The sequence below is a fragment of the Sus scrofa genome, chromosome 16, assembly GCF_054392235.1.
Source record: "Sus scrofa isolate SSC_HxYL_T2T_F1_AM1 chromosome 16, Sscrofa_HxYL_maternal_Yorkshire_Landrace_v2.0, whole genome shotgun sequence".
Taxonomy (NCBI): Eukaryota; Metazoa; Chordata; class Mammalia; order Artiodactyla; family Suidae; genus Sus; species Sus scrofa.
In genome coordinates this window covers 30,088,944-30,116,859 of record NC_139398.1, presented here as the reverse complement: position 1 = coordinate 30,116,859, position 27,916 = coordinate 30,088,944, and the positions used below count along the sequence as shown (strand labels likewise).

The 27,916-nt window shown below is 46.7% G+C and overlaps 1 protein-coding gene across 6 annotated transcripts in view; it reads right to left on the bottom strand.

The window, feature by feature from the left end:
• PDZD2 (PDZ domain containing 2) overlaps window positions 1–27,916 on the bottom strand; it is a 416,943-nt gene that overhangs the window by 289,279 nt on the left and 99,748 nt on the right. The window contains exon 1 of one of the 6 annotated variants that reach the window (XM_085002032.1): window positions 25,684–25,988. The exons of 4 other annotated variants lie outside the window; for them this stretch is intronic. The gene's annotated coding sequence lies outside the window, so the exon portion shown is untranslated. Of the gene's footprint in view, window positions 1–25,683; window positions 25,989–27,916 lie in introns of those variants that run through there. One more of the 6 variants, XM_085002031.1, reaches the window with a different exon arrangement.

Here is a 27,916-nt window from a genome sequence, read left to right as displayed (position 1 = left end):
TGATCCAGCAACCCCACTTCTGGGCATCTATCCAGAGAAAACCATGACTTGAAAAGATACATGTACCCCAGTGTTCATGGAAGCAATGTATACAATAGCCAAGACATGGAAACAACCTAAATGTCCATCGACAGAGGAGTGGATCAAGAAGATGTGTTCCATATACACAATGGAATATTACTCAGCCATTAAAAGGAAAGAAATAATGGCATTTGCAGCAACATGGATGGACCTAGAAAATAATCATGCTAAGTGAAGTTAGTCAGACAGTGAAACACCAACATCATATGCTATCACTTACATGTGGAATCTAAAAAAAAAGGACACAATGAACTTCTTTGCAGAACAGATAGTGACTCACAGACTTTGAAAAACGTATGGTTTCCAAAGGAGACAGGTTGGGGGTGAGGGAGTAGGCTGGGGGTTTGGGATGGAAATGCTATGAAAAATTGGGTTGTGATGATCATGGTACAACTATAAATGTAACAAAATTCATTTAGTAATTTTTAAAAATAAAATAAAGAGCTAAAAGCACACAAAAATTCACCCAGTGGTTTACTTGTACCACTATACAGTCCCAGGTGTTACAAATCAACCTATAACTGATTGACACTCATAAATACAAATGATTATGACTCCTTTAGGTCAGCTTATGTTTGGGGAGGGCTAGATATTGGCTACTTTTTAACTATCTACATGACCGCCAAACTAAGTGAACGGCTGTGTGTTTAACAGAAAAAGAAATTGATCCAGTCTTTGTTTCATGCAACAAGGGGTGACTGTGCCAGGCACTGTGCCAGGCGAGGGAAGGAAAGATGACCAGACCTGTGGAGGTGTTACCAAAGCACAGTGAGGCCAACAAACTGAAATTTTGGAGTATGGAGCAGAGAGAGGTTTATTGCAGGGTCAAGCAAAGAGAATGGGTGGCTTGTGCTCAAAGACCTCAACCCCCCTGATGGTTTTGGAGGAGAAGTTTTTAATAGGCAAAATTTGGGGTAAGGGCTGCAGGGTGTGACTTTCTTCTGACTGACTGGTGGTGAGGTAAGAGTGGTGCTCTAGGAATCTTGTGCTCAGCCTGAAGTCACCATCCGCCACCTAAGTGGGGGCCTTAGTTCCTGAAGAAGAGCTCAAAGACATTGCTATGTATATTCCTTGCACAAGAATCAGGACTCTGCAGCACTATGGTTTCTTGACTGCTCCTTCCTTGTTTCTGCATCCCCTCCCTTCCCTGAGAAGCAAGTGTTTGAATCTGCCTGCTGGAACTCAAGGAAGGTCAAGCAGGCTGAATGAAGTCTTTTTCCTACAAATGAGAAAAAGGGGACATAGAAAGGACTCACGCCTGGGAGGGTCCCACAGGGTCCTGCCCGGTTTCAGGAATAAAGAACAAAATGATTGAAATGAAAAAGACTGACCTGGCAGCTATCTTGAGAATTTAACACTTGAAGATACTGTATATTCTAATAGATGGACTATTTGTCCAATTTTTTTTTAAAAGTGGGGATGAGTCAAAATTGCAGAAATTCATGAGACATCATGAATTTTTTCTCTCCAGATGAGAGCGAGAAAACAGTTGGGGACCAGAAAATCAAAATGCATACTATAAATAATTTGTTTCCTACCTACTTCTAAAATATAAGCTGTGGCTTCGAATACTGAAACAGATTTGTACATTTGCAGTTTAAGATTATTTACTCAGGATGTCAGGATTTGGGCAGTTGTGATTAGACACCTAGAATTCAGACATCTAAATTCTAAGTACAATGTTTGGGGAAAGAGGCATTTAAGGGAGAACATACATATTTGTGAAATGGCAATTCAACACTCTGAAACCACTGCTATCTACCAAGTGAGGAATTGACTCAGTCAGTCATCGCTTCCATGTTGGCAACAAGACTATCAGGAGGTCCCTGTGGTTGCCCACTTTAACGTGACCATCCTATCTACTCTGTATGGATTGGGCAGCCAGGATGCCTCCACCCGCCTTCCACAACCCTTAGATCGTGCCATCAACACACAGGCTGCATATACTGGTAACGTAAGTTCTTCAACTACACCAGAATTTTTTTTCTTCTCTTTCTTTCCTCTTCCTTCCTTTCTTCCTTCTGTTCTTTCTTTCTTTCTTTCTTTCTTTCTCTCTCTCTCTCTCTCTCTCTCTCTCTTTCTTTCTTTCTCTCTTTCTTCCCTCCCTCCTTCCTTGCTTCCTTCCTTCCTTTTCTTTTCCTTTCTTTCACCACACCTTTGGCACATGGAAGTTCCCAGGCTAGGGGATCAAATCAAAGCTGTAGCTGCCGGCCTACACCACAGCCACAGCCACAGCCACACGGAATCCGAGTTGCGTCTTCGACTTACACCACAGCTCACGGCAACGCCTGATTCACGACCCACTGAGCAAGGCCAGGGATTGAACCCACATCCTCATGGATACTAGTCATATTTGTTTCTGCTACACAACAACGGGAACTACCTGGAATTTTTTCTTCTTTTTTTAGGCTTGCACCCACGGCACATGGAAGTTCCCAGGCTAGGGGGTTGAATCAGAGCTGTAACTGCCGGCCTACACTATAGCCACGGCAACACCAGATCCTTCACCCACTGAGCGAGGCCAGGAATTGAACCCACATTCTCATGGTTACCAGCTGGATTCTTAACCTGCTGAGCCATAAGGGGAATTCCTGGAATTACTATTTTTTAATGGGTGGTTAATTTACAATTATTCCTTTCAGAACAATTTTGTAGTACAGATGCTTCTGGTGTTTAGACTTTGGGGTAAATAATCTTATTATATTTAAATTCTTAGCATCCAACTGCAAAGGATCTGACCTCATTGTTAATTATCAACTCAAGTATTTCCAATAGCCAGTAATATACTCTGCCATTAGCCAGCTACAGGTCCCCAGGCAAGTCATTTAGCATTTTGGAGCCTCAGTTTCCTTATCAGCCAAATGAGGTGGTTCTGTGACGTTTCCTTCCAGGTCCAGCATTTTGCTGGACGTTGGAGCTGAATTAGCAAGTCAGGGATGGAGTCACTGGCCTCAGTAAGAAGCATGTACACAACACATGAAGGTTTTAAGCTGCAGCAAAGATGGGCCAAATTGCTTTATCAGATTTTGAGTGTTTGCCAAAACAAAGGGCGGCGAAGGGGGGGGGGGGGCTCAGTGGTTTTACATTCACGTGCATATAACCACAGTTCAGCATTTCCGGAAGACAAGAAGAAATATATCCTACTGAATAAAAGCTCTGTGGAGCCGCAGAAAGGACCAAGGTTTCAGGGTGTGGAAGGAACTTGTCTAGGGGCTGGGGGAGATGGGAAATGCAGGGTTTCCATGGAGAACCAGCAGACTTTCCAATTTGGCAAATGCCTAAGTGGTGCAGAGACCGGCCCCCACTCCCTGCCCCTCCAGGCTGCTCGCAGGAGTCAGCGCTGGAGGGCCTGGTGCAGGGAGCATGTCCTCAGAGGAAACCGAGAGATCGTGGAGCACAAAGGTTCAGCTCCTGCGCCTCTCTGAGAAGCATCCCCTTTTCCCAGGCCTCGCTGTGGGAAAGGCTCTGACAACAGTCATGAGAAGGCAAATCCACATCCATGGAGCGACAGGAAAGGAATCCTCAATTGACCTCTTCCAGAGGGATCAGAATCTGGGAGATTGTGAAGCCTGTGATACACCAGTCGCCACACTCGCAATGGCCCCCAAGGCGACTTGTGTGCCATCTTGGCCTTTTAAAGGGTAGTGAGACTGAGCAGGGCCCCAGGTGGGTTGTGGGGTGGGGGGGAGGGGAGGTTCCAGGATGCAAAAGCCTCTTTTCCATGTCCCTTGTTTCTTGTTTGTAGGAAAATAGCTTCAGCCTCCTAGACCTTCCCTGAGTTCTAGAGGCCAGATTCAAACAGTCAAGGATTAGAACAATGGAGTCACAGGACTCCTAGCTCTTCCTAAGGCACAAACTGATACACATCTCTGGGTTCTTCTCCAGGAGCTAGGACCCCACCCAGGTGGAGGATGGGAACTCCCGGCTGAGCACAAGCACAAGGTCCCCAGACTGGCTGGAACCAGCAGGCTGATGACTGAGATTCCTGGTCACGTCACTGTGACCTCCTCACCAACCAATCAGAGGACACCTGCAGCCTTCCTCCCTAAATTTTGCCTTTAAAAACTCTTCCCTGGGAGTTCCCATCATGGTGCAGTGGAAAGGAATCTGACTAGTATCCATGAGGATGCAGGTTTGATCCCTGGCCTCACTCAGCAGGTTAAGGATTTGGCGTTGTTGTAAGCTGCAGTGTAGGTCACAGATGTGGCTCAGATCCTGAGTTGCTGTGGCTGTGGCGGAGGCCAGCAGCTATAGCTCTTGGACCCTTAGCCTGGGAATTTCCATACACCACAGGTGTGGCCCTAAAAAGCAAAAAAACAAAACAAAGAGACAAACAAACCTCTTCCCTGAAAGCCACTGGGGAGTTTGGGTCTTTTGTGCAAGAGCCACTGTTCTCCCTGCCTGGCCCTGCAGTAAATCTTGTTCTGCTCCCAACTCTGACGTTTTGGTTTGTTTGGCTTCATTGTGCATCAGGCCACAAACATGGGTTTGACAACAGTGGGAGTGAAATTGAGCAGAGAGAAAATAAGACAAAAGAGAGCAGCCATGGAAGTGAACTGGGCTTGAAGTCATCAAATTCTACTGTGGGTACAGCTGTGATGACCTTGTGGAGAAGTCTGGGGAACGGAAGAGGTTGGACCCTATAAGATCCTACTGTTCGCTGTGTCTGTGCAGATGATCAGGGGCATGTGCACAGCTGAAAGCTGTGGCTGGGGAAGGCCACTGGTAGGCCAGGGAGGTGCCACAAGGGGAGCTCGATCTTGGTCAACTTCCCACCATCCATGTGTCCAGGCTCTCAGGTGCAGCAACATGGACTCTGCCTGCAGAGTGAAAGAGTACTGCCTCTCTCGTGTAGAACACACAGTTCCCAGCAAGAAAACGCATTCATTAATTTTCAGTTGGAAATACAATTACTAAGTGGGCAGGATGTTTTTATCAACCGAGTCTATGCCCGGTTTCCCTGAAGGCAGGATGCAGAGGAAGGCCAGCCTCAGAACAAGTACAGGGGAGCACAGGAGGGCTCCGTGGCTGAGGCACTCTCTCGCACGGCAGCCTGGGCTTTGCAAAGGAAACCATCCACTGAGCCGAGACGCCCCTCCCCCTGACAGCACTTGAAAAGGCATCCCTCACATCTGGCTCCTGAAGGGTTTTTTTCCTATTTGCTATGCTAACTACCCTCCTTCTATTTATACTCCTTTCTCCTAACCACGTACCACGACATCAGTAAGTGTTGATTTCTAGTCTTTGAATTACGAGCCCAATCATATTTGAGTCCATAGGCCCCAAGATTCCTGTGATTCGAGTTTTGAGTTTTGTTTTAAGGCCATACCCACAGCATATGGAAGTTCCCGGGCCAGGGATTGAATCCAAGCCACACCTGCAACCTACGCCACAGCTGAGGCGATGCCAGATCCTTTAGCCCACGTCGCTGGGCCAGGGATTGAACCCGTGCCTCAGCGGCGACCTGAGCCACTGCCGTTGGATTATTAACCCACAGCGCCGCAGCGGGAACTCCTGTGATTCGAGTTTTGGATTTGATAGGTTTTTACGGACAGTTTCTTAACTTGGATATTCCTGAGGCTGGCTATTCAACCATATGGGATGTATTTACCAGTTTAATTCTCAACATAGAAACTTGTCTTTGTTTCAGGGTTGTGGGATGAGGGTCTCACTATTGCCCCCTGAGGATCAAGGACACCTTCCAGATTTAAGCAAACTACAGGAGGCCACAAAGCGGTCACACAGCAGGCCCTCTGCAGCACGGCTCTGACCTGCCCAGATTGGTGTGTGTGAAAGCATGAGTGAGGCGAGGGCAGAAGGGACAGAACTAGTCACAAAGAAAAAGCCAGGGACCCCATGTTCTCCTCACCGCTTTTGACCCAGGGCCCTGCTGAGGAGCCTTATGCTGCTCAGATTCCAGACAGCTCTAGCACTTCCCAGAGCCCTGTGGCCCTGTGGCAGCAGCCCCACTATACAGATGGGGGAACAGATTGAGTGGGGACCTGGGATTCAGTCGGCAGGCAGACAGCTAGGTGTCCATGACGTCACCCAGCAAACTCTCACTTGAGATTGGAAGCGGGTTCTCTTCCATCAGGCACAGCCTCTGGCCAGGAGAACTGGAAATTGGAACCCCAAAACATCCTTTATAATTCTCCCTATTGGGGAAGATGTAGGCTTTGGAGCACATCTATATAGGGAGACATGTAGATGGTTGGATCCATCATGGGTCTCAAGTTTTAAGACGGTAAACTGGTCTTGCCACGACGAAGCCTACAGAGATAGATGCTGTGGGAAAGGATGCTCCCGGGCACCCTGCTGATGTGGGGAATTACCAAGACTGGCAAAATGGCCATTAACTGCCACCCACCCAGTTCCGCTGAATCACTTCCAACATGCTTTAGGTACCCTGGTCAGCCCCCCTGCAAAGCTGAGCACGTGCCAAGTCACGCTCTAACAGAATCCTGTGAAAATAAAACAAGACTTGTCCTCAACTTGAAATTGCAAGTCTCTTCGCCTGAGGAGGTGATTAAAAACTTGGCCCACGTTCCCATGTGGATGCTCCTGTCCCCTTGCCCAGGGGGGCCCCATGCCTGGCTCTGCTCTCTCTCGCTCTGTCTGGTTGGTACCCTTCCTGCCCACCGCTCTCCCAGACTCTCTCTGTTTCACCTTCCACCCAAGTCTCTTCCCATGAGTCTCTTGACCCGACAAGAAATGGAAAGAAAGACACTTTTGCTGCAGGGGTTCCTGGGGGATGAACACAGATGAAGCCAAGGAGGATTCCTCAGGGAGGAATCATTCACTCATGCACTCATTCTTTCAACAAATATTTACTGAATGCCATAAACAAAGCCACATCCTCGCCTTCAGGAACTTAAATCTGAAGCAGTCTTCTGAAGCTGGGCCAGGCCGCAGAATCACTGGAGGCCCTGGTGGTTTTCAGACATCTGCATTTTTAACAGAATGTACCTGGGCCTTGAAACTATTGGTTGGGTAGAACAAGAGCTGCTGCTACTCCATGATGCAGAATGGAGACCATGGGAAGGAAGTCAACTCTAACATCCTAATGTTTCAGGAATCCCCTCATTTCTCATCCATGTAGGGCTATTAGATTTAGCAAGTAGGAATATATAGGGCCCCATGAAAAGATGCTCAACATCGTTAATTATTAGAGAAATGCAGATCAAAATCTACAGTGAGGTTTTACCTCACACCGGTCAGAATGGCCATCATCAAAAAGTCTACGAATAACAAGTGCTGGAGAGGATGTGGGGAAATGGGAACCCTTCTACATGGTTGGTGGGAATGTAAATTGGTTAGTCACTATGGAGAACAGTATGAAGGTTCCTCAAAAAACTGAAAATAGAGTTACCATATGATCTGGCATTCCCACTCCAGGGAGTATATCTGGAAAAGACAAAAACTCTACCTGGGATAACATGCAACCCAGTGTTCACGGCAGCACTATTTACAATGGCCAAGACATGGAAGCAACCTAAACGTCCACTGACACATGAATGGATAAAGATGTGGTACTTATACGCAATGGACTACTGCTCAGTTATTCATAAGAATGGAATAATGCCATTTGCAGCAACATGGATGAAGCTAGAGATTATCCTACTGAGTGAAAGACGAAGACAAATATCACATGATATCACCTGTATCTAGAATCTTTAAAAATGATACAAATGGACTTATTTACAAAACAGACATAAAAAGACTTGTGGCTACCAAAGGGGGAATTTAGAATTAACAGATATACACTACTAAATATATGTAAATATGCAGTATCTGGGACATACTTATACTAAAATTGTATCCATGTTTTATCCGATATGCATATTTAACTAGACATCTCATATGTTATGTGGCAACCCTACCTACCCCCACCCCAAGATGAAGCTCTCAGTGCCTTTGACCTTTGTGCCTTCTCTGCCCTCCGTGAAGCAGTAGTATCCAGCATCTCTGTCTCTGTCTCAACAGGCCTTTCACTTTCTCCTGGATGCAGATGTCACCCATGGGCCACCCACACTAGACAGGTGCAGAATGAATGGGTCAGCTCTGGGATCACAACTCCTCACCCCCTCAGAGGAACTTCTCTTCCAGCACCCTGTCACCTCAGCCTCTGGTCTCATGTGTCCAAAGCTGCGACTCCCAGCTCAGATGGCTTCCTTGAAAGCCCCTGCTTGCCTGGACTCTATAAATACTGGTCCTCCCTGTATTTATAGGGAGCGGCCAGCTGACCTCCTGTCTCACATAGTGCAACTGTGTCATAGGATGAAAGGAGGCAAGGAATAAAAAATGTTTGGTGTAAACACAGGAAGTACTCCACCTACCACTGTCAAACCATGATCTTAGGACCTCAGTGTCCTGTGGTTTTACAACCACAGTGGCTCAGATCTTATCTGTTTGTTTATTTTTCTGGGTAGGGTTTGATGTGAACGAACTAGCTTAAAAAAAAAAAACTTTGAAAGTCACTAGAGCATACAGTTGGTAACAAATTCTATGGTTTATTTTCAGTTGTTGAGGACATGGTTGACTGTTTACCCGGGATCCATTCCCTCTTTGGGTATGGAATATATATATACATATTCTTTTTTTTCATACTATTTTCCATCAGGTTCCAACCCATAAGACAGTACACAGTTTCCTGTGCTGGATAGTAGGACCCCATTACCCATCCATTCTAAATGCAACAGTTTTGCTTCTACTACTCCCAAACCCCTATCCATCCCCTTCTCTCCTCCCTCCCCCCTGATTTTTTTTCTTTTTAGGGCCACGACTGTGGCATATGGAAATTTCCAGGCTAGGGGTCAAATTGGAGCTGTAGCTGCCAGCCTACGCCACAGCCACAGCCATAGCAATGCCAGAGCTGAGCCTTATCTGTGAAACACTGGGTCCTTAACCCACTGAGCAAGGTCAGGGATTGAACCCAAATCCTCTTGGATACTAGTCAGGTTCTTAGCCCGCTGAGCCACAACAGGAATTCCCATTCCTTTTTTTGCTCCCTTACAGAATTCTGTTTTTTGTTGAGGGATTCCTCCAACCTCTTCTACACAGCAGGTGCCTCAGCTCTAGAGATGGGCCCTAGGGATCAATGGTAACACCCTTTCCCTGCCAGCAACAGTTTCAAGAATGGGGGCAGGTGAGCCAACACTGGTCAATGAGTCATGAGGTAGAGCCTTTGGGGTGGGGTCATCTGGAAAACTCCTAAGAGAAAGTCCCAAGAAGCAATGGTCCCTCTTCTTCCTCTGGATGTCATCTGGGCTGAGTCAGATGTCTAGAACTGCTGCTGCCATCCTGATACCAGCCTGAGATGAAGCTTAATGCTGAAGATGGCAGGGTGAGGGGGAAAAACAAAGGTGGGATTTCAATGACACTGTGGACACAGGAGAGCTACTGAATATCCTTTTTGTTGAACCTGGTTTGCATAGGATTTCTAGTACTTGCATCCCCCAAACAACCCCTTAGAGTTGTGGCTATGCTTAGAGCTTCTACTAAAAGGGAATATCAAAGACAGACATTTAAATTTAAGCCTCTGAGATTTGCAACAATAAACGTGGATTTACTTGTCCCTGTTTCTACCCCAGAGGGCAGAAATGTGCTCATCCTTATTTCTCTTTGGATATTACCTGGAGTGGGAGCGGAATTGACTAGCTTTCCCTTTTTTATGAGTTTCAATCAAAATAGCTCTAATTTAATGTTTGTTGATGAAGCGCTGAAAATACATTTACTCCTCCCTCTGGCAAAACCTCCATACTTAAGCATTCTCAGACCCACAAGAAACAGCACAGGAGGTTTGAACTGCCTTATGCATTTTTCTCTGGAGCACAGGTAGAGGCCAAAGCTGAAGTTCCTTTGGCACCTTAAAGACACAAAATCCCACAGCCCAGGGGCAGAGCCCCAGGTCCACTACATCCCACTCTATGTTCATGACCTTGACTTTTCCTGCCACCTTCCCCTTCAGTGATTGCTGACCTCCGGCTCCCACACTGGAAAACCTGCCCACGCCGCCTTCTGTTGCAAACATTTCCATAAACCTAAATACAGCTTTTCAGAAGAGGGCTGACTCTGGGCTATTGACTCTGAAAAACTGAGTTTGCTTCTCAGGGATTCTCCATGGTACAGTAACGCCACTAGAAACAAATGACATCTTCAACCCAGCAGCAGAATGATACAAGTAGCGGATGGCTCTAAGCCAAGGGCTCTTACTTCAACACAGTAAGACCAAGACATAAAGGAGGAAAAGAAAATATAATCTGGATTAATTATGGACACTTATAAAAACCAACCCATGAAACTGGCAAGAAGATAAACACAGACATACCAAATCAAGGCCGACTCATTCCGTAAATATTTACGGAGTGCCTGCTACCCTGTGCCAGGCATGACCACAAGCTGCTAAAAATACAAACTAAAATCTGTTTCTGCCCTCAAGAGATTCCCAATTTTCTTAGGGACAGACACACAAATAACTGAAGATAAATCTTAAAGAATGAAAGAATTCACAAAGTGGGAATGGGGGGAGGTGGGAGTCATTTACACAAGCCGATGCATAAAGAATTCTCCAAGGAAACACGTAGGCTTTGAATTCAGACAAAAAATGGGGGTGTGGAGGGCGTGGGGGCTGGTGGGCAGGGGTGGGAGATAAGCGTGCAGGTTGGGGCTGGTTAAGTTTGGCCTTCCCTCCTGTTCCAAGGAATTTGACCTTCTGCATACACATAGGCAATGGATTTTATATTGTTTGGTGGATTTATGTATGTATGTATGTATGTATCTTTTTAGGGCCACACTCACAGCATATGGAGGTTCCCAGGCTAGGGGTTGAATCAGAGCTGCAGCTGCTGGCCTACGCCACAGCCACAGCAATTCGGGATCCAAGTGTGTCTGCGACCTACACCACAGCTCATGGCAACGCCGGATCCTTAATCCACTGAGAGAGGCCAGGGATAGAACACGCATCGTTATGGATAACAGTCAGGTTCATTATTACTGGTGAGCCACAAGGAGAACTCCTATTTGTGTAATTATTTAAGCAAGAAAGTGACCTTGCTTAACCAAATCTGTGATTTTCTTCTAGAAAAGTACCAGTACGGGAAAATGTTCACCATAACACATGATGAAGAAGGTTGCCAACTAGTTTTGGTTGTTTTCGTTCAAACAATCTCTTTGAAGGATAGTCACAAAAATGGTAACTATTTTTATCTCAGGGAAGTAAGTCCATGGTGGTTTTTCACCTTTTAATGTCTGGATTTTCTAAATACTTATGAACATAAATTATTTTGCTGATTTAAAAAAAAAAATGTGCGGAGTTCCAGTCCTGGCGCAGCAGAAACAAATCCAGCTAGGAACCATGGGATTGCGGGTTCGACCCTGGCCTTGCTCAGTGGGTTAAGGATCCGGTGTTGCTGTGAGCTGTAGCGTAGGTCACAGATGTGGCTTGGATCCTGGATTGCTGTGGCTGTGGCGTAAGCTGGTGGCTACAGCTCCGATTAGACCCCTAGCCTGGGAAACTTCATATGCTGAGAGTGTGGCCCTAAAGAGACAAAAAATAAATAATTTTAAAAAATGTGTGTGTGTAGGCATAGAGATGGGACTTCTACAGACTGAGTGAGACTAGACATCAGGAAGGCCCATTGGAAGACTGTGGTCACAGCTCAGGTGTGATATATGACTCCTGGGACCAAGGCTGTGGGGACAAGGTGGGGTGTAGTTTCTTGGACCATTTCAGAGGCAGCGTTGACCAGTCTAGGTGACCATTTGGAGGCAGGTTGGTGGGGAAAGGGACAGAGAAGAGACTCAGAGCGAGACCCAGGGGTTGCCCAACACCCTGTATTCACGCTGGTTCCATCCTTGGCCTCTTATTTACACTCCAGGCAACTGAATTGGGCCCTTTTGTCAGGGATCCAAACCAGACTTCTTACCTTCCTCTATTTCACACTGGCTACAGAAACGAAGGGCAAAGCCAAGTTTCTCCTTTTTACTGTGACAATGGGTTCCCCCGCCTCTCGCCCACTTGCAATACCCCACTTCCCACACCTATGAAGTCTTAGTTGGAAACTCCCTGTCTGAACTCACTGGGTCTGGAGAGCCAGGTTTGTTATCAGGAGCTCACAAAGCCTCTTTGAAGGCAATTAAAATTTCAGTGTGGGAGACCTTTGGCACCAACTACTTTTTCCACCCAGCCAGTCGACTCTCACTGTGGATGTCATAGTCCACCAGCCTAGGAAGCCAAGCGGCAGATGACTCCACAGACACTACTGCCTTGTGAGTGCAGCCCTCCCCTCCCTCTGCCCCTTGCAATTTCCCAAAGCGCCCGTTCAATAAGGAAAACATGGATCTGATTAGCAGGTTTGATGTGGGCCAAACAGTTGCAGCCCCATTCTCCTCTGACAGACAGGAGGCCAGTTTCCATCCAAAAAAAAAAAAAGAGTGACAACCCTAGAGCTGAGCTAGCTGGGCTGAGGAGAAGGAGTGCAAAGGAGAAAATTGCCTCTATTAAGTCAAATCCATCCTGGGATAATGGATTGCAAAATCAGTTCCAGGCCACTATTTGCTTGATCACATTAATCTGTCATTTTTTCTTCAACTACATTTCTATTCCTGCCACCTAATAAAGTGTGGGTCCAATCCCCACTCATATAAGGATCTTCAGAACACAAGAAAAAGGCAAACTCTAACTAGAGGACAACATTTACAATTAGTTGTGTAAGTTGTGATCCAGCTCTAAATTCCAAAAGGAAAACAATTTTGATTCAAAAAGTAGGTAATTTGATAAAGACAACTTTCAAAAGTTTAGGCATAAAGAGTTTTGCACTCTACTGTGAAAGAGGCAAGGCTAAAAGTTGCTCAGAGCTGTGCTCTTGCTGGCTCCCAAAAGCTGACTGGTAAATTTTCAGGAATTTGCAAGCTGGTTAACATCACATCAGTAGTTGGAAATTAGCTATGGTGGGAGCATTTACACCATGGAAATTGGCAAATGCTACAAATCAGGATGGCTCTCCCCTAGGCATTTGTTAAACATTTACCAGCACACCAAATGCTTATGAACCTATTTTCATTTAAAGGTCTATTTATATACACATTGGTGTGTGTATATGTGTGTGTGTGTCTGTAAAAATCCAGAAAGTAAAATTGTTAAAATAGTAACCATTTTAATTCCAGGTGAGTGATGAGACTAACAACTACGTTGATCTTTTTTACTTTATATTTTTTCCTACAATGAACATGTATTCTTTATATGATAACCAACCTTCTGGCAGAGAGAAAGATTCCTTTCCCTTCGGAGCTCTTTGATTCACCCCTTTCCTCTCCTTCCTCTTTAAATTTCCTCCTGCTCTGACCTCCCAGGTTTTCATTCCCTGCGTAGGGTGCTGCTGAGATTCCAAACTATTCACCTACCCCCACACAGGCAGAACGCCAAGTAATGAACAGGTGAGCCGGCTCCAGGCTCCAGGTGCATGGAGTCCAAACTCAGCCCACGCCAGGCTCAGCCGCGGGGGGCTGCAAAGCATGTTGTGGTGATTTAATACGAGAGCAGTGAGCAGCTGGGCACAGCAGGAGTCTCAGCCCAGGAGCCCCCTGCTCTGTGAGCAGGACACCATCTCTCCAGGTATTCAAGTCTGCTTTCGCCCAATGCATCCTGGCCATTCCAGTTGGTTATAGGGCAGGGTGACCACTCTCAACTTTTACATCTAGTGTTTCACTATATCCTTGCCATAGTTGGGTGTTCTCTCAGTTTACCAGACATAAACCCAGGCAAAGACGGCCCAAGTGATTTGCCCAAAGTCACACAGCCAGGAGCAGAGCCGGAGCAACAATCCAGGTATTAAGACAGAAGTTCAGGTTTTTCCCACATATGCTATAAGACACTGAATTTCTGATCATACAATTTTTTGCTTTTAAGTAGAAACAATTAATATATAGTTTAAGGGATTTTATTATGTTTATTTTTAATTTTTTTGCCAACTGTGTAGTTTGAATGAAACTTGAGCTCCCATTTTCTCATGATTAAAGAAGTCGAAGACAGATGTTCTGAGTAAAGGAAAGGGGCTACTAATGCCCGTCTGACTTTGTTTTGAAACCAGTTTATGGTCTGTGCAGGAAGGTAAGATTCCGCCATGTTTTTTGGTACTTTCCACACAACTGCCTTTTGAGTGTGAGGTGAATGCTGGCATTATGGCTGGTGTGGCTTCTCGATCCCTTTCACTTCCTAATTCCACAGCCTGTGACTCTCAAGACCCACCTGCTGCCTTCAGATTCCCACCTCACGAGGATGAGGGCTGGGGCAGGGAGGGCCAACGCTCTACAGGATCTCTTCAGACAGACGGAAGACGTGTGGGTCCACAGCAGAGTCCAGCTCTGGTCCAGGGCCTCCTGGCTCTGGTTACTCAGCTGGCCTGCAGAAACTTCTAGTTGGCCTATGACTGACAGAGAGGTCAAACTCTGTGGGGATGGGACACTTCTACAAACAGGAGGGGCTGCCCTCCAGGCGAAAGTGCTAGAAAACCATGACAGCTCTAGAAAAAAGGCAGCACTGGAGTTCCCATTTCGGCTCAACAGTAATGAACACAACTAATATCCATGAGGACTCGGGTTCGATCCCTAGCCCCACTCAGTGGGTTAAGGATACAATGTTGCCACCAAAAAAAGAAAAGAAAAGAAAAAATAAAAGGCAGCACCGATTTCAAATCCTGTTGACCTATTGACCAGTTGATCAACCTTCTGAGCTATAAAGGATTTAAAAAATTTATCCCATATATATATATATATATCGCGCCAAATAGTAACATGAATATTAAAATGGTTACAATACTTATATCACTGTCTATTTCCCCTTTGCCAAATACAGAGTGGCAGAACTTCATCTGTTGTCACAGAGGCTCCCAATTTATGAACAACAAAAACATCAGATCAAACCTGGGTCCTCATGGATTGGGTTGGGTTCGTAACCTGCTGAGCCATGACAGGAACTCCTACCCTATTACCTTTTATTGCTGTTTCCAGGTGGTGAAGGAATCACCTTGATATATAAGACAGGGGTCAAGTAGCTGGGGCTTGGGTACCCAAGCCTGCTCTTCCCCTCAGTGCCAACTGTATGATGTATGTATGTTTCTTAACAAAATCTTGTTTTTGGAGTTCCCATGTGGCACAGTAGAAACAAATCTGACTAGGAACCAAGAGGTTGAGGGTTCGATCCCTGGCCTCACTCAGTGGGTTAAGGATCCGGCGTTGCCATGAGCTGTAGTGCAGGTCACAGATGCAGCTCGGATCTGACATTGCTGTGGCTGTGGCAAAAGCTGGCAGCTACAGCTCTGATTAGACCCGTAGCCTGGGAACCTCCATATGCCAAAGACAAAAAGACCAAAAAAAAAAAAAAAAAAAAAAAAGAAAGAAAAAGAAAAAGAAAGTTACACATCCAATCTAACCATGTTGTTAAAGAGGTTGAAGAAACTGAGGCCCAGGGAGGCCAAGTTCAGGTAGCAGTTGAGTGCAAGAGCCAGGTCTCCACTATACCCACACTCGCCCTTGCTTCAACCGTCCTTTGACTTGGCAGGCAGTTGACTCTGGCCTCATGGAACGCTCCTATCTTTTTGGTCTACCACAGCTCTTGTTCTGGCCCGTAAGGAAATGATCTAATCGTTTTCAATTTTGGATCTGCTCCACTACCTGTACTTGCCTCCTTGTTGATTTAAATTTCCTGAGCATGGACTCTGGCCAATCCAACAGCAGACCTGCCAGACCCTGTCTTATTTCCACATCCTCTGCATCTTCACTCAGTGCAAATCCACATCGACTGCGGTGGTCCCGGAAACTGCCCAAACACCCCATTGACCTGGGATGGAACAGACTATAGTACACTCAGTGCCCATGCCTAGTCAGCCCTAACTGTTGCTAACGATGCTGATGATAAACTTGGGGATGACAAGGCAGCTACACACAAGATAAACACCAACATATACTGAAGCATCCACACAGAGACTGAGATTCCTCCCAAGAGCGCCAAATAGTTACATGAATATTAAAATGGTTACAATACTTATATCACTGTCTATTTCCCCTTTGCCAAATACAGAGTGGCAGAACTTCATCTGTTGTCACAGAGGCTCCCAATTTATGAACAACAAAAACAACAGACTCAAAACTCACCCCTAAGCAGTTCCAATAAATTGTGTTTATTTGCACAACCAAAGAATTCTTCCCTTTACAAATTGCATTGCTGCAGTGTTACCATAACAGCAAGCTTCTCTAATGATTTGACCATATACCCTTCTTTACCAAAAAGAAAGAAAGAAAAGAAAGAAACCATGCAAAATTTTAAGACCACAACTCTTGCAAAAAATGAGGCACCCTTAAAAAATGGGCAAAAGAAAGTGAAAAGACAGAAGTCAAGACCCAGAGCTGAGGCCATTACCAGCATACTTGGCTTTTTTTTTTTTTTTTTTTTTTTTTTAATATTGAGAATCTAGGAGAGCTGCAGGTACAGCAGAGAAATTGCCCTGTTTGGTACTTTACTCATAAAGCACCCCTCTGAACGCAGATGTTTAGAGCTCTCTGAGTCACTAGGTTTGCTTTACATCTGACAGTTCTGGGGTGGCCGCTGCTCTGAGCACTTCTGTCAGGGAGTCTGACCTGGTCCAAGGAATCCCATAGCCCTAAAGACCAGGGGAGTCAGCACTTTCTCTGCAACTTCTGCGTCTCCTAGTCCTGCTTCCAACTTCTTTTTCTTTTTTTGTTTTGCTTTTCAGGGCCACACCTGCAGCATATGGAAGTTCCCAGGCTAGAAGTTGAATCAGATCTGCAGCTGCCAGCCTACAGCACACCACAGCAACTCAGGATTCGAGCCATGTCTACGACTTACATCACAGCTCACGGCAACGCCAGATCCTTAACCCACTGAGCGGGGCCAGGGATTGAACCTGCATCCTCATGGATACTAGTTGGGTTCGCTACTGCTGAGCCACCACAGGAACTCTGATGTCCTATTTCCAATTTCTGAGCCCTGCTGACAGCCAACCCCGGCCAGGGGACTGGGAACCTGAGACTGTAGCTACCGGGGCGGCAGGTTCCCAAAGCCAGACAAGCCCCCCAAACACCATCTTCCCATCCAAGTGCCAGCTGCAAATGAGACTCTGAAGCACGTGAAGGATGCAGCCACTTGGCCCATCGGCTCCCTGTGGCCCGCTCGTCTCAGGGAACGAGGCTTGGACAGGCTTTTTCTCCCAACCCAGTGGAGACCCTGAGCCTCTGACACAACCGCTTTGGCCAAGAAGCTGTGATAAAACTAAATCTGACACGTTTGTCTTCATCCTCTTTTCTTTTGCTTCCACAAACAGAACAGGCTCCAAGTGTGACCTACTTTCTCTTCCTTTGTGATTATGCAAAACGCACGAAGCTTTTCCTTGAGACTGACTAATATTTTCAGTGATATGCCTTTCATCTTTCAGAAAAGAAGGGTCCGTGTCAGGCTGCCACAGCACATACATCTTGGTGAAGTGACTGAGGAGGGCAGACAGTTGCAAGGACCTCACTGCGGGACCCAGTGAGACACGTCACTGAACAGGAGAGAAAAAAACCAACAGCTACACAATCAGATCTGGTTCCTTGAAAGGCAGTAGCAGTGTCTCATCAACAAGAATCAAGACATTATTGAAGGGCTAAGTGATTCCAAACCTCCTCACCACAGCCCACATCCTATGACCATGCACTCTGGCCTTGGCCAGAGCCCTGTCACACTCCCAGAGCCACTCAGGCACATCCAAACTCTGCAACTTGCATTAAAAATTAATTGACTTCGGAGTTCCCGTCATGGCTCAGTGGTTAACGAATCCAACTAGGAACCATGAGGTTGTGGGTTCGATCCCTGGCCTGGCTCAGTGGGTTAAGGATCCGGTGTTGCCGTGACCTGTAGAGTAGGTCACAGATGCAGCTCAGATCTGGCCTTGCTGTGGCTGTGGTGCAGGCTGGCAGCTACAGCTCCAATTGGACCCCTAGCCTAGGAACCTCCATATGCCCAGGAGTGGCCTTAGAAAAGGCAAAAAGACAAAAAAAAAAAATTAATTGACTTCTTCCAACTCTTCTGTGAATCAGGAAACAACAGAACTTAAATATCAGGAGGAACAATTTAAAAAAAAAAAAAAAAAAGAAAGAAAAGAAAAGCCAAGTACTCAGCTTGGGTAGAAACCTAGCTCTATTAGTCAAAATTAAGCTGATATAGATTTTTTTTGCCCTATTTTAAAACTTGGAGGGTGTGCACTTTTAAATGTCTGAGCGACTGTCCTTTTCTGAGGTTGAAACTCTGAATTACAATGGGTGGTTGGGAAACATTTGCTTGGTGATTTTAGATATGTCGCTGCTGGTCCAACGTCTGGCCCCAGGATTCTGATCCAAAGCTTCCCTTTTATCCTCAGTGAGGTGAAGCACAGCCTGCTAAATGTTTACTGGACAAATTGTTCAAAATGGAAACAGACTTACAGCCTCGGGATCCAACTGCGTTTGCTTCCACCCAGGTTAGTTCAACTTCATGCCATATCCAGGCTGCCTGGTCAGCATTGACTCAGACACAAGCCACTCAAGTCTGAGTGGCCTGGCAAAATCACTGTGTCAGGACTCAGCAGATGCATCTGCCCACAGCAACGTAAGGACCTAGATTTCCAGCTTCCTGAGCATCGCCGTCTCCACTACTGTTAAATGGTTCCCATCCATTCATTCATTCGCTCCTTCATGCACCTGTTCATTCTGAAAGCATTTACTGAGCCCCTCTGGGGTAGCACTGTGCTCAGGTATTGTCTCCATCTTCAGAAAGTGAAGATCAGGATCAGGATTATAAGTGGTACAAGAGGGAAAGCAGAGGGCACTATTGGTGCTCAGCCTTTGCCTCTCCAAGTGTGTGAGCGCACAGGCGCCATCGGGCATCTGCAGGGCAATCGTTACTTTGGGTAGGAAAGATTGGAGAGCGGCGTGGTAGCATACCCTGAGACTCAGCATCAATTCATCCCCATCGCTGCTTCAGTCCTGATCATGCTCTCAGTTCTAAACTCCCAGCCTCGTATATCTCTTGCTAGTTTCCACCACCCTGCCTCTTGCAGTGACAGCTGGAGTGTGTTGCAAGCTGCCTGCCAGCCCTTCGCTGAGTTCTACCAGCCTTTAGAGAACGGGTGCCAGCTGTTTGCCTGAACCACAGCACACTGTTACTGGATCCCTTTGATACGAAACCCTGCCCACCTCACTCGGTAGACTAGAGACCTAATGCCAGGACCCTAACACACGTGATACCACCTACCCTCTCGCTTTTGGCTGGGCCAAGCCTCTAGGTGCAGTGACACCTCGGAAGGAAGTGCTGACCTCACAGGTGAGAAAGTTGGCAAGTAAGGAAGATGCTGTTCCAGATAAGTGGATCTGGTTGCTCCCAATGTATTACTCTGCCTTCAAATATGTTACTGAAAAATATTTGGCAAAGGATTTCTCCATCCAAAAAGAGGACAAAGGAAAAATGGCTAAACAATAATTGGCATAAGGGAGCTGCATAAATCCTTTCAAGAAGCATGGGTTAAGGACAAACTGGGAAACAAGGCAGGCGCCATGACCTCAGGCTCAAAGGAGATCATGCATGGAAAGGTACGGGGCCTGCAGGGGGACTCTGAGCCAGCCGACAGGCACCACACAGCCATGCTGCCCAGTGCTGCACTGCATGGCCAGCAGTGCGGCCATGGGCAACTGTTTCATCTCTCTGGGCCTCTGCCCTTCCTTAAAGCTGCAGATGATAAGGCCATCTGAAACCTTTTTAATAGTCCTTCTCTCACTTCAAGCTGGTGGATGGATCTTTTCTAAAACCTGGTCAAATTCTTTAAAAAAAAAATCATATAGAAAATACAAGGTATTGAGTCATCTAGTTTGAAAGGTTAACTGAGACAATGAAGGGTTTGAACCGAGGAACAGGGACAGAGCCGTTCTACTGAATAAGGGTTCCAGGAGCCACCTGACTGAAGAGGGTTCCCTTATCAGGGACATTGGAGAACTGCTGTCTATTACCCACTCTTCTTAGCATCATCATTCCTGCAGAAGTCTCCGAGAAGTCCTGTACTGCAGAAACCTGCTTCAGGCTTAAACCAGAGCTCTTACAACTTCCTTGGTCAGGGAACTCTTTTTATATTCACTTATTAGCATCTTTCAGATGTGGGTATCTGAGTTTTGGATCGTGAGATAATTTCTGTAAGAGGTGTGTTTGCTTTAAAAAAAAAACAAAAAACAAAAAACACATAAAGAAGGAGTTCCCATTGTGGCGTAGCGAAAACGAATCCAACTGGGAACCATGAGGTTGTGGGTTGGATCCCTGGCCTCGCTCAGTGGGTTAAGGATCCGAGTTGCCATGAGCTGTAGTGTAGCTCGCAGACATGGCTCGGATCCTGCGTTGCTGTGGCTCTGGCGTAGGCCAGCAGCTGTAGCTCCGATTAGACCCCTAGCCTGGGAACCTCCATATGCTGCGGGTGCGGCCCTAAAAAGACAAAAAATAAAAATAAAAAAAAAAGAAAAAAACAAAACCCAACAGGCATTATCTTAATTTACCATTCTGAAACCTGAATCTAGCTCATGGATGGATAAATATTCAAGGTTATGCCCAGTGTAGGCCTTCTCTTTCTTATTCATTGACCCTTGGGTCACTGCAAAGATATGGTCCAGCTGGGCCAAGCGGTGACCTCAGCCTTTGCCAGCCATTCCTTATGGGGCCCCAGGACACACAGAACGCTGTCAGCAAACCAAGCAACACAGACCTAAATCACAGTGATGTCTTCCTGCCTCAGGGGGGACGTGCCTCTGCTTGCTCGGTGGCTGTGGCTCAGGGACATCTAATTGCATTTCAGCTCAGGCTACACAGCTTTCTCACATCCACTATTCCCCAGGGTCATATTTTCTCGAACTGCATTTTTCAGAGACTAGGGCGGGAGGAAGAGGAAAAAGAGCAAGCCGTGGTGGGCAGGAAATTGCCTTTTATCTTCACTGCAACTTAAATTACTGTCTTCAAAACCCTTCCCTTAAAACAAGAAAGAGTTCTTTGCCAGTTTGAGCTTTTGGGTGGAAGGCCGGAGGTCGAAGGTCCAAACTAGAGGGACGTGTGGCCACTGAGGTTGGAGAGAAGAGGAGGAGCACCTTCCGTGTTCTCCCTGGGTGCTGATGTGCCGGAGGAGGGGCCAGCAGTGCCCTGCCCGGAGTTCTGGGGCTCATCCCCTTCAGGCTCTGTCTTTAGCGTTCCAAGGCCAGACCATCCCCCTTTCATGTGAAGCCTCTACTGTGACCCATTACACATTGCTCTTGGATTTTATCATCAGAAGGCTGCCTCCTTTCCTTTATTTTCAAATTCGTTGAAGATTGAGGGCAAGTGGTTGGCCACATCCAATCTGCGGTCACGTGATCAGCTTTGACACAGCTGGGTTTGTGCCCACCTGGGTTGCAGAAATGCTTAACTGCGTTCCAGATTTCTCACTAAGGCTACTGGCCCACGTGCCGTTTTTAAGTGGACATCTTCCTGGGTGGAAGGAGAGGCTGGGACTTCCTGTTCCGCCATCTTGCTGACATCACTTCCTCTTTGTCTCCTCGGGTCCCACGTCCCTGATTTCACATTGTAATACCTCAGAGCACACGTCCTCAACATTCATATGACTTGTCTGCCAAAGCGGCTCTTCCCTCTAAGATCCTTCCCTGCATGCAGCTCGTGAACATCACTCTCTCTTTGTGGGCGGTGGTGCCTGTTGTTGAGGATGGTGAATGTTTTTATTTTTATTTTTGGGGGTCTGATTTAAATAAGAAACCTCACAGCTGGTAAGGAGAGCTCCATGGCTGAGGTGGATGGTGGGCTGCATGCTGGGAACTGGCCAGGAAGGCAGGGGACTGCTTTTCTTAGGAAGCAGTTCAGGGTGACAGTCCAACACCAGAGAGCAGCGTGGGCTGCAGCCCTTGGTATGAGGTGTTCTGTGGGCAGAAGGTAGGGGTCTTGCTGGCACTGGCAAATTTCACCCTGATATTGAGAAGTACTGATGGCTCTTCTCAGAGCCCTCAGCTGCCCAGAACATAGATAACAATGTCTTAATCATTGCCCTCACAAACCAGCAGTGCTTATTCGAATGAAAAAGACGTTTCTGGTTTCTCATAACTCCCCAAGTGCTTAAAAAAAATCACATTCTTAATTACCTGCTCTACTGAGCTCCACCTTGATTTCAAGTCAAATTACTCCCAGTTTGCTCACTGCTGTGGGGAAGTATGTGGCAGAGGGGTGGGGGCAGGAGAGAAGACTGAAAAATGCCTATAAATGTCAGGCCAAGTTTAAACACTCCAAGTGGGAAAGACACTAGAGATAGCAGACTGGATTATCTCTCACATTCAGCCCTCCATTTACAATCCCCCCCATCCTGATTTATTTAATGCTTCCATCTAATGAGCTTTGATTTGTGGCCAATGATTGCAGTCAGCCAGCTGTACTCAAAACCACCGTGACACATGGCTTCCATCAACGTTGTTGCAAAACTGTGAACCGGTTCAAACACTGAGCACTGAAGCACTAAAGGGAGGGAAAGGCCCATGCTGGCATAAGGAGTGCCCGTAACTTTTGGAAGGTCAGTCAGGCATCAGAGGGAGCGACTAAGTAGGATGGCAGATCCCGGGAAAGTGCCAAAGTTGTGCATCAAGCTTGGGCAGCCAAACATGAGGCATCTGGCTGAGCTTGTTCCTCTCCATCCATCACCACCATGGTTGCAGTCAGACCAATACCACAGAGGGCCAGGTCTTGAAGACTGTTGGAGGTCACCCCACCAGGTCAGCTCCTGGTCTTGGCTGAACACATATTGGTGAGAATGTAAAGAAACTAGAATCCAGAGTTCCTACTGTGGCTCAGAGGAAATGAAGCTGTCTAGTATCCATGAGGATGTGGGTTTGATCCCTGGCCTTGCTCAGTGAGTTAAGGATCTGGCATTGCCTCAAGCTGCAGTGTAGGTTGCAGACGTGGCTTGAAATCTGCTGTTGCTGTGGCTGTGGCTGGCAGCACAGCTCCGATTTGACCCCTAGCCTGGGAACTTCTATATGCCACACTTGTATCCCTAAAAGAAAAAAGAAAAGAAAAGAAACTAGAATCCTCATACATTGCTAAGGGGCAGGTAAAGTGGTACAGCTTCTGTGGAAAAGTTTGGCAGTTTCTCAGGAAGTTCAACATGGAATTACTAGTTGACCCAGCAGTTCCATGCATACTAGTCAGATTTGTTTCTGCTGAGCCACAACAGGAACTCCTGACCCAGCAATTCCACTCCAAGATAGATCCCCACCACCACCAAAGAATTGAAAACAGGCCTGTAAACAGAACTTGTACACGAATGTTATGGCAGCACTGTCACAACAGCAACAGGTTGGAAACAACTCAAATGTCCACCAACTGAAGAATGAATAAACATAATGCAGTATATCCATACAGTGAAATATTATTCAGCCATAAAAAGAAATGATATACTGCCACATGCTGCCACATGGGATGAACCTTGAAAACATCACTGTAAATGAAAGAAGTCAGTTACAGAAGCCCATATATTATGAGTCCATTGATATGAAATATCCAAAATAGAGAAATCCATAGAGACAGACAGCAGATTAGTGGTTGCCTGGAGCCGGGATGAAGGGGAGGGAGAGGGACTGTTTAAAATGGGAATGGGGTTTCCTTTGGGGATGATGAAAATCTATGAAACTAGATAGTGCTGATGGCTGCACAACACTGTGAATGTACTTAATGCCAGCTTAAAATAGTAAAGCAGTACATTTTATGCTTCATGTATTTTACCACACACACACACACACACACATACACACAAACACACATAAAAGAACTAGTCTTGGTCAATTACGTGCCTGCCCTACCCTCAGCACCCTGCTTTTGGCCCTGTACCTGCTGACTTTGCCCCAGCCAGTGCTTCTTGGACTCCCTGTGCCTCTTGGTTTGCAGAATGTGCCAGTGATTTCTAAGAGCCAGGTCCCCAGTCTAGCCCTGGCCCCAGCATGCTCACATCAGGGTCTTCAGCTCCTGTCTGACCCCAACATACAACCAAGAGGATGTGGCTATCCCTTCAGTCTTGATGTTACTGCTGCTACATCAGGCTAGTCTTCACACGAAAACATAGACTCTATTCTATTATTCTGCTCATGACTTTAAAAATTAAAAATCCTCAAGCTGTATGATAGATATCCAGAGGTGTTGTCTGAATATTCATTGGCCATGGTGCCTCAACACAACAGCTCAAAAGGTGTCAGTTATCTTTTGGTCCCATGAAAAATTCTGAAGGTGTTCTTATTTCGACCACCTCCAGGAAGTAAGAAACTGCCTATTAAGCCAGTAGGCATGAATCAGTGGACTGTTAATATTCAAGTGGACTTTCTCCTATAACATTTAACTGATTGGCATGAGATGCGGGTAGTGAACAGAGACTTGGTCTTCAATACACTGTGTCCGCAGAATCCCATTAGATGCTTATTTACAATCTGGATGTCCAGACACCCAGAGATTCTGGTTCAGGAAATCTCACCAAGGTCTCTCTGATTCTTACACCTGATTCTTTAATGTCTGCTTCAAACTCTCCCATAGTAAATACCAACCTGGCCACAGATTTACCCTCCAACTTTCCCAGAGTCACAGACCTCAATATCCCTCTGCGGCCTCACACTATCCCTAGATAGTGGTCAGATAGGACAGGCAACCAGGGGCAGCCCCAAGCCCTTAGCGCTCTCGTGTTCCTCTCCGAGATCGCTCATGCAAACCTCAACATCCCATTCCCAATGACCTTCAGGACATTTCTAGTGGGGTGCTCTGACACATCAAAATCCGGGCTCTTAGACATGCCTTCCTCTAACCCCCACAAGGATACCAACATTCTAATTATTCAAATTCTGGGTGTGGACTTTACCTTCTCCTTCTCCATTACCCCCTATACCTATCTCTTTCCTTTAGAAGGTCTCAGATTTGTTTCCTGTACCCTAAGTGCTACTGCCCAAGAAGTCAGAGTCTGACTTTCTCCTCCCCACCCTGCAGTGGGTCAGCAGGCTAATGTCCAGGGTGCTGGCATAGTGCTGCTGTTGTCGTTCTTCCATTTGGGTGGCTTTTCTTTGTGGTCGCTTTCTTTGCAAATTAAGAATCTATGACATGACATTTGAATTTTCCATCCTGGCATTCAAGACTCTTGACAAGTTGGCCCCACCTTGTCACCCTATGGCTCCTATACAGCACCACCCCCTCAGCCTGGCCCACGGTTCACACCACCTCAGCCGAGTCACCACATTCCCACTCCGAGCTTCTGCTCCACTGTTGGCTTCTGAAATGCCCTTCCTCCCTCCTCTACTGTATCGCTCATTCAACAAATGTTATTGCAGCTACTGTGCATTGAGGGTGAAATGCTTATGGACAAAACAGATCCCCCGGGATCCCCGGGATTTTACATTCTGTTGCTCTACAATCCATATCCCCCACACCCTAAGCCAGTCTTTGACACCCACCCCTAGTTCCACTTTCTCCTGCATGTCTTCCTGATAACCCTAGCACGTCCAATTTCCCCCATTTTACCTGTTCATAGCACTTACTGTGGTCATCATATGTCTCAGCACATGGGTATATATTGCCTTGTACTGTTCTCTGATTATTCCTCTTGGCTTGTTTTGTGGAAACTGTTGAAATTATTTCACACTTGGAACCATGTTTGGTTCACTGTTGTTTAAGCTCCTAACACGTTGCCTGCACATTCCTCAGAATGACTCCGAGTACACAATGGATGCTCGATAAATACAAGTTTTAATGCAATTCTGCCGGAGTTCAACATCAGAGCTGCCAACCCTGTGGCCACTTTACCTCTTAAGGTGAACCCTCCTCCACTCCTGCTCTGCTTCCTTAAGAAGATGGAATACTGGCCAAGAAACACCCTCCCCACTCCTCCCACCTGCCTCACCTGGAACAGGATGTCCTCAAGCCTCTCCTGGGAGATGCTCTGCCAACACAGGGTCCTGAGGGTGGAAGAGGCCATAAAACATATTCCCTTTGGGAAATTTAGGACGAATCTTCTCTTTCTCTCTCTCTCTCTTTTTTTTTTTTTTTTCTCTTTAGATCTGAACCTACAGCATATAGAAATTCCCAGGCTAGGCATCAAATTTGAGCCACAGCTGCTGGTCTATGCCAGAGCCACAGCAACACAGGATCCGAGCCATGTCTGTGACCTACACCACAGCTCATGGCAACGCCGGATCCTTAACCCACTGAGCGAGGCCAGGGATCAAACCTGCATCCTCATGGGTACTCGTTGGATTTGCTTCTGCTGAGCCACAATGGGAAGCCCCCATTTCTCATTTTTGATCACCTTTTATTTTTGGACATCAGAATGAACAACAAACGTAACCTATTAATACTTCTGAGAAGCCCCTCAGTCGAGAGATTTTAAGTTTGTTTACCTGTGTTTTCCCAAACCTTATTCACTAGAAGTACCTAACCATGGACCTCGCACTGGACTTCAGATGAGAGGGCCAGCCAATCAGGCTAACCCAAAGTTTTGGGTGAAGGAACAAAGAACGGATCTTTTAATTTCATCCTGGAAAACTCTGCTCTCCTGGAAGTCTCCCCAAAGAGCCTGGTGTGTGTGTGCCTACAGCTGTTCAAACGCATCCTTTTTTTTTTTTTTTCAAATGCATCCTTTTTAAAACTGTGGCTGTGAGTAGGGTGGTCCCAATACATGTTGACTCTGCAGCAGCTAGCTCAGGCTGTTCCCTCCCAGGCATCCAGGAATAACAACAATGGAGACGGTAGAGTAAGAAGGTGGGGGAGTGGGTGGGCACAGACAAAGGGAGGTGGGGGCTGATGATTAGTTCTGGCGTGGGGGTTCGCTGATCACGGCTTGTAAGAGTCTTGCTAACGGGGTTAGAACTGGGGCAAAGCTAATGGCTCAGAGAGGGTGAGAACCTGCTGGAAACTGAGGTGGAGGAGGAGGAAGACGTGGGGAACAGTCAGGCAGGACCAGGAACAGACTGTAATGAGAGAACCCGTGGGGAGCGAGAGGAGGGAGGGGTGGGAGGCGGTTAAGGAAGAGTGGAGCTCTTGCCCTGACACTCTGGCTTTTTTTTTTTCCCTGTCTTTTTACGGCCGCCCTCACAGCATATGGAAGTTCCCAGGCTAGCGGTCAGATCAGAGCTACAGCTGCCAGCCTACATCACAGCCACAGCAACACCAGATCTGAGCCGGGTCTGTGACCTACACCACAGCTCACGGCGAAGCCAGATCCTTAACCCACTGAGTGAGGCCCGGGATCGAACCCGCATCCTCATGGATACCAGTCGGGTTCCTTAACCACTGAGCCATGACGGGAACTCCTCTAGCATTTCGTTTTTCAGGCAGAGACTGTAGGCTTTCCATACTTTAGGAGGAAGTGGGCAAATTCTGAAATGGACACATTTATCCCCCAGGGGGGCCATCTCTGTCCTTCTGCTTTCGGAGAGAAGATAGAAGGGGAAAGTTAAAAAGGGAAGGGAAAGAGGAAGGAAGGGAGGGAGGGAAGGCGGGAGGGAGAGAGGAAGGATGGGTGGGGAGGGCAGGAAGGGAGGAGAGGAGGGAGTCCAGGCAGGGAAGGAGGGAGGGAGAGAAAGAAGAAGGCAGGAAGGGAGACAGGGAAGGAAGACTCCCGAAAGTACACATTTTGGAAAACTCAAAATGAGAGGATTTCCCACTTGAAGCTGACACGATTATGGGACTGTATCGAGCAGGTCTGTCTGGGGCCCACCTGTGAGGTGGTACATCCTCCGGGCGGCCGTCACCCTCCCATCATCTGCCCCTTCC